The 7,500-nt window shown below is 40.6% G+C and overlaps 1 protein-coding gene across 1 annotated transcript in view; it reads left to right on the forward strand.

The window, feature by feature from the left end:
- IGSF21 (immunoglobin superfamily member 21) overlaps positions 1-7,500 on the forward strand; it is a 693,767-nt gene that overhangs the window by 473,665 nt on the left and 212,602 nt on the right. The window lies entirely within an intron of this gene.

Consider the following 7,500-nt stretch of genomic DNA (forward strand, 5'->3'; position numbering starts at 1 on the left):
CCTGTCAGAGGCTTATGTCCCTGAGTGTTACACATTTGTCATACACAGTTTTGTAAAGCAGATGTTTAGCAGAAACAACTGGTGCTGAGAAATGAACAAACATTATTAGGACTTGTAGCTTCTGTTGCGCTTTCTATTCATGGCAGTGACAATCCCATCAGGCTGTCAGACCTTCCTATTGACTGAATCGACCTGCTAAATTAATACATCTTAATGTGTTCTGTAGCTTTCTACTGAACTCTGTGTTTCTTCTCACTGTTAACTCGCCTCTTTTATGTTCCTCCTTCGCTCCTTTCATTGAGAAGCCTTATTCAATCATACAAGCTCTTGTTTTCAGCTCTATATTCTCGATTTTTTGCTATTATTCATTCTGTGTACTTGAAATGCATAATTTGGTGTTTCACCCTCTCTTCAATATAAAGCATTTGCAAAATGCATTGCTATGTTAAAAAGCCTTTTATGTAGAAAAAAACATATTTGAAGAGCTTGAAAGTAAATGTGAATTTCACAAAAAGAATGTTCTATTTGGTATTAAATCCCCCATCCTTAAAATCGGTTTAAAGGGACAGTAAAAGATTATGGCATCTATTTATCAAAGCGTCAACTTACCTGCATTCGACGGCACCAATATGCTCGCCTAAGATCGCCTATCATCGCTGCCACGGACCTGAATACGCTCTCCAAAATGATCAAAAAAGCTGTCAAAAAGCCGCGCACCAAGTACCCTGTTACTAAACACCCACACTATACTATACTGTTTACCCCCTATACCGCCGCTCCCGGAGCCCACCGCAACTCTAATAAATGTATTAACCCCTAAACCGCCGCTCCCGGACCCTGCAGTAACTAAATACAATTATTAATCCCTAGACCGCCACTCCCGGAGCCCACTGCCACCTACATTATACTTATTAACCCCTAATCTGCCGCCCTCTACACCGCCACCACCTACATTATACTTATTAACCCCTAATCTGCCCCCCTACACCTCCGCCACCTACTTACATTTATTAACCCCTAATCTGCCGTCCCCAACGTTGCCGCCACTATAGTAAATTTATTAACCCCTAAACCTAAGTTTAACCCTAACCCTAACACCCCCTAACTTAAATAAAATTTAAATACATCTAAATAAATATTATTATCATTAAATAAATTATTCCTATTTATAACTAAATACATACCTGTAAAATAAACCCTAAGACAGCTACAATATAAAAAATAGTTACAATGTAGCTAGCTTAGGGTTTATATTTATTTTACAGGCAACTTTGTATTTATTTTAACTAGGTACAATAGTTATTAAATAGTTATTAACTATTTAATAACTTCCTAGTTAAAATAAATACAAATATACCTGTAAAATAAAACCTAACCTAAGTTACAATTACACCTAACACTACACTATAATTAAATAAATTTCCTAAACTAAATACAATTAAATACAATAAAAATGTTTTATCTAAAGTACAAACCCCCCCCCCCACTAAATTACAGAAAATAATAAAATAATTACAAGATTTTTAAACAAATTACACCTAATCTAATCCCCCTAACAAAATAAAAAAGCCCCCCAAAATAAAAAAAGCCCTACCCTACACTAAATTACAAATAGCCCTTAAAAGGGCCTTTTGCGAGACATTGCCCCAAAGTAATCAGCTCTTTTACCTGTAAAAAAAAAATTACAAATCCCCCCCAACATTAAAACCCACCACCCACACAACCAACCCTACTCTAAAACCCACCCAATCCCCCCTTAAAAAAACCTAACACTAACCCCTTGAAGATCACCCTACCTTGAGAAGTCTTCACCCAACCGGGCCGAAGTCCTCAATGAAGCCAGCAGAAGTGGTCCTCCAGACGGGCAGAAGTGGTCATCCAGATGGGCAGAAGTCTTCATCCAGGCGGCATCTTCTATCTTCATCCATCCGGCGCGGAGCGGGTCCATCTTCAAGACATCCCCTTCTTTAGACAGCAACTGAAGAATGAAGGTTCCTTTAAGTGACGTCATCCAAGATGGCGTCCCTTCAATTCCAATTGGCTAATAGAATTCTATCAGCCAATCGGAATTAAGGTAGAAAAAATCCTATTGGCTGATGCAATCAGCCAATAGGATTGAGCTCGCATTCTATAGGCTGATTGGAACAGCCAATAGAATGTGAGCTCAATTCTATTGGCTGGTTGTATCAGCCAATAGGATTGAACTTCAATCCTATTGGCTGATTGCATTAGCCAATATGATTTTTCCTACCTTAATTCCGATTGGCTGATAGAATTCTAGCAGCCAATCGGAATTGAAGGGACGCCATCTTGGATGACGTCACTTAAAGGAACCTTCATTCTTCAGTCGCTGTCTAAAGAAGGGGATGTCTTGAAGATGGACCTGCTTCGCGCCGGATGGATGAAGATAGAAGATGCCGCCTGGATGAAGACTTCTGCCCATCTGGATGACCACTTCTGCCCGTCTGGAGGACCACTTCTGCTGGCTTCGTTGAGGACTTCGGCCCGTTTGGGTGAAGACTTCTCAAGGTAGGGTGATCTTCAAGGGGTTAGTGTTAGGTTTTTTTAAGGGGGGATTGGGTGGGTTTTAGAGTAGGGTTGGTTGTGTGGGTGGTGAGTTTTAATGTTGGGGGGAGTTGTAATTTTTTTTTACAGGTAAAAGAGCTGATCACTTTGGGGCAATGCCCCGCAAAAGGCCCTTTGTAATTTAGTGTAGGGTAGGGCTTTTTTTATTTTGGGGGGCTTTTTTTTTTTTGCTAGGGGGATTAGATTATGTGTAATTAGTTTAAAAATCTTGTAATTATTTTATTATTTTCTATAATTTAGTGTTTTTTTTTTTTTTGTACTTTAGATAAAAAAAAATTAATTGTATTTAATTGTATTTAGTTTAGGGAATTTATTTAATTATAGTGTAGTGTTAGGGGTTAGTGTAACTTAGGTTAGGTTTTATTTTACAGGTATATTTGTATTTATTTTACCTAGGAAGTTATTAAATAGTTAATAACTATTTAATAACTATTCTACCTAGTTAAAATAAATACAAAGTTGCCTGTAAAATAAAAATAAACCCTAAAATAGCTACAATTTGTAGCTATCTTAGGGTTTATTTTACAGGTAAGTATTTAGTTTTAAATAGGAATAATTTATTTAATGATAGTAATATTTATTTAGATTTATTTAAATTATATTTAAGATAGGGGGTTTAGGGGTTAATACATTTAATATAGTGGTGGCGATGTTGGGGGCGGCAGATTAGGGGTTAATAAGTATAATGTAGGTGGGGCGGTGTAGGGGGCGGCAGATTAGGGGTTAATAAGTATAATGTTGGTGGCGGTGGGCTCCGGGAGCGGTGGTTTAGGGGTTAATAAGTTTATTTAGTTGCGGCGGGGTCCGGGAGTGGCGGGATAGGGGTTAATAACTTTTATTTAGGTGGCGGCAGTGTAGGGACGGCAGATTAGGGGTTTATAAGTATAATGTAGGTGGCGGCAGTGTAGGGGGGCAGATTAGGGGTGTTTAGACTCAGGGGTACATGTTAGGGTGTTAGGTGTAAACATTCCCATAGGAATCAATGGGATATCGGGCAGCAGCGAACATGAGCTTTCGCTGCTTTCAGACTCCCATTGATTCCTATGGCAGCTGCCGCCTCCAGGGCGGCGAATTGAAAACCAGGTATGCTGGGCCGGAATAGTGGTGAGCGTACCTGGTAGGTATTTGATAACTTACAAAAGTAGTCAGATTGTGCCGAACTTGTGTTCAGAACATCTGTAATGACGTAAGCATTGATCTGTGTCAGACTGAGTCCGGCGGATCGTATGTTACGTCACCAAATTCTACTTTTGCCGTTTGTAGGGTTTGATAACTAAGGCGAATCAGGCTTGCCACAAATACGCCGCAAAATTCCAGCGTATTTGCGGTTGACGGCTTGATAAATAGATGCGTATATGTTAATGATTCAGACAGGTTTTTACTTTACTCCTATTGTCACATTTGCTTTGCTCTCTTGGAATACTATTTTTGAATATCGGAGGTTGGCTGAAAGAAGCTCAGGAGTTACCTATAAGCCAGATTATGAGTGATGCGCTAACAGTTGTGTGCGAGCGATATCGTTTTTTTTCGCTGGTGTTTGCAAAATATGTCAGAAAACCATCTACTACACACTTGAAGTTAAGACTAAGGGGCCGATTTATCAAGAGCCGAATGGCCCCTGATGCCTGTTTCCGTGCGAGCCTTCAAGCTTGACGGAAACAGCAGTTATGTAACTGGTCTGCTGCCTCTGAGGCTGTGAACATCAATCTGCCCGATACTATACGATCGGGTTGATTAACACCCCCTGCTAGTGGCCGTCTGGCCGCGAATCTGCAGGGGGCAGCATTGCACAAGCAGTTCACCACCGTATCATGTCGGACAGACATTGATAAATCGACCCCTAAGTAATATTGCATTGTCAAATTTAAGTTTTCATTGACACAAAACACACCACTGCCAGAACTCGGAGCAAGCAAGAGGTTCTATGTATAAAGCTGTGCATGCAGGTTGAAGGGCCCTTCGCTGGCATGAGCTGAAATCCCCTACTCACCCGCCATTAGGCTAGTGTGAGCAAGGGGCGACATTCATTTTCAGGGCCGGACTGGGAAATCAGCTCCGCCCCCCTCTGGGCCAGCTCTGCCCTCCAACTTAACCCCAACCCCCCCGGCCCTGCAAATGTACAATCATCAGGTTTTCAGGCTCACTCAGATTATCAGCATTAAGCATTCCACAGCACATATTTCAGAATCATTCATCATATCACACTAAACATTAGTAGGTAGCATTTATATCTAAAATGGACAGACGGTGGCTCATATGCATGTATTCATCCTGTCAGAGATTATATTAACAGCATGTGTTATATCAAATATATTTCAATGCATCATAATAGTATACTAGTCTATTCCATGTATATATATATATATACTGTATATAGTTTTCCATGTTATAGACTCTTGTACCAAAACCCCTTTTAGAGGTTGCTTCCAACCTCATTTTTAGAATTCATCTAGTAATGAATAAGCCTGCATTGCCTGCTCTCCTACCGCCAGCTGTCACTCGGCTGTCGGCTTGGGACCTCTGATTCTTGCCTGAGCGCCTTGAAAGGATAACACAGTGTAGCGCACTGCCCCGCTGGTGGAGTACCCAGAGGATGCAGAGAGGATCAGTAGCAGCCAGCAATTAGTCTTCATTCAGACAAGACAGCAGAATCCATCCCCAGGTCTGCAACTCTTTCTCACACCGCACAGCAGCCTGTAGCTCCTGGGCGTCACACGCTCCCAAACGGAGGGGGGGGGGCGGCAAGCAGCCAATCGGAAGGGGAAGCCTGAGTAAGGCACTGCTCTGTGTTCTACTGCTGCCGCCACGCAGATTAAAGATTAGTAATACTACTGATTACTGAGAGCTCAGCAGTCAGCACCAGCTGTGTGTGTCCTGACAGTCAGTGTGCCGCGCGCAACAAACATAATTAATGTTTCATGCTGACTCATGCTGCTTCAATGCTGGCCGGCCCTGCTTGTGCTGAGCTCTCTGTGTAGCTGCCAACTGCCGGCCCACTGCCCAGGCGGCCCACCGGAATTTTTCCCGGCATCCCGGCGACTCAATCTGGCCCTGTTCATTTTAAATACGGGCAGCAATATGATTTCTGTGATACTGGGCAGGCAGGTTCACAAAAGTGAACCTTGTCCATCTGGTCTTTATTAAGAGCCGGCCATTGTTGGTTCAGAACCTGTGTTGCCCTTTCTTATTGGTGGTTAAAGGTACCCACCAATCAGCAAGCGCTAGCCAGGGTACTAAACCAAAAATGGGCTGTCTCTTAAAGGGACACTAAACCCAATTTTTTTCTTTTATAATTCAGATAGAGCATGCAATTTTAAGCCACTTTCTCATTTACTCCTATTATCAATTTTTCTTCGTTTTCTTGCTATCTTTATTTAAAAAGCAGGAATGTGATGCATAGGAGCCGGCCCATTTTTGGTTGAGAACCTGGGTTATGCTTGCTTATTGGTGGGTAAATGTAAGCCTCCAATAAGCAATCGCTATCCATGGTGCTGAACCTAAAATGGGCTGGCTGCTAAGATTTACATTCCTGCTTACATTCCTGCTTTTAAAATATAGATATCAAGACAAAGAAAAATTGACAATAGGAGTAAATTATAAAGTTGCTTAAAATTTCATGCTCTATCTGAATCATGAAAGAAAAATTTGGGGTTCAGTGTTCCTTTAAGCTTACATTCCTACTTTTTCAAATAAAGATACCAAAATAACGAAGAAAAATTGATAATAGGAGTAAATTAGAAAGTGGCTTAAAATTACATGCTGTATCTGAATCATGAAATAAAAAAAATGTGGTTTACTATCCCTTTAATTTGGGCCTAAGATGTTTAAATCCTTTTCCTCTAGTCACATGTAGCATATGTGCATATGCTATTGAAACAGTAATCACTTTTGCTGTTGGAAGTATATTGCAAAGTTGCTGCTATTTAAAATCCATGTCAATTTGAATTCTTTGCCTTTCTATCCTTTTAAACTGACATGCACATTTACAAACATGACATTAATACAAATGCAAATGGTCCTTGGAAACTCTCAGGTATCAATGAGAATATTTCTTCTCCATTAAACTGCCATTAATGAAATAAGCCATTCCTCCTACTGCCAACATAGCAGAGTGTTCTGCGAGGTGTTATTGTGCGTGTCTATACGTACTGCCTCTATAGGAGGAGATAAGTGCAGCGTACTTTGTTAGATAATCAATCAAATGTCGCATTTCTTTCATCACATCAATAAAAGAAAACCTATTTCAATGATGATCTACCTTGAATGTTTCTTATATAAATCTTTTTTTTTTCCCAAAGGAAACATCTATAATTTTGAATGATTGAAGTGTCTCAAAATAATAGAGTATTTTAAAATGAGGTTAGTTCTGTAAAGGATATGAAGAATGCAGAAGAGGGAAAAAATAAATCTTTGCTGTAGAAATGCTAATAGATTTCATTTTGTAACAAATATTTGAAACCTCAGGTTAGAGAACATAACATTTGTTGGTAGCAGGCAGTTATATCACAAGAGAAGGAAAAGGCTGACTGTTCTTCAGGTGCTTTACCTATGTGTTTGCTAAGCATTACTTGGAAATATCTATCACCATCTTGAGTGACCAATGAGTAAACATTTATTTAAAACCACAAACAAAACAAAACAGAAACATTATTTGCTAAAGAGCAAATGCTCAGGAAGCTGCCTGTTTTACATATCTATTTGCAGTCACATAAAACAGACACATGGGGGGTGTTCAATCAAGAGCCGAACGGCCCCTGATGCCCCTGTTTCGCTGCCTCTGAGGTTGCGGTCTGCAATCCACCCGATCCTGTACGATCGTCCTGATTGAAACCCCCTGCTAGCGGCCGCAAATCTGCAGGGGGTGGCATTGCACAAGCACTTCATGCTGTTGGCATTCATCGATGTCTGTCGGAC

This window comes from Bombina bombina, chromosome 8 (genome assembly GCF_027579735.1).
Source record: "Bombina bombina isolate aBomBom1 chromosome 8, aBomBom1.pri, whole genome shotgun sequence".
NCBI classification, from domain to species: Eukaryota; Metazoa; Chordata; class Amphibia; order Anura; family Bombinatoridae; genus Bombina; species Bombina bombina.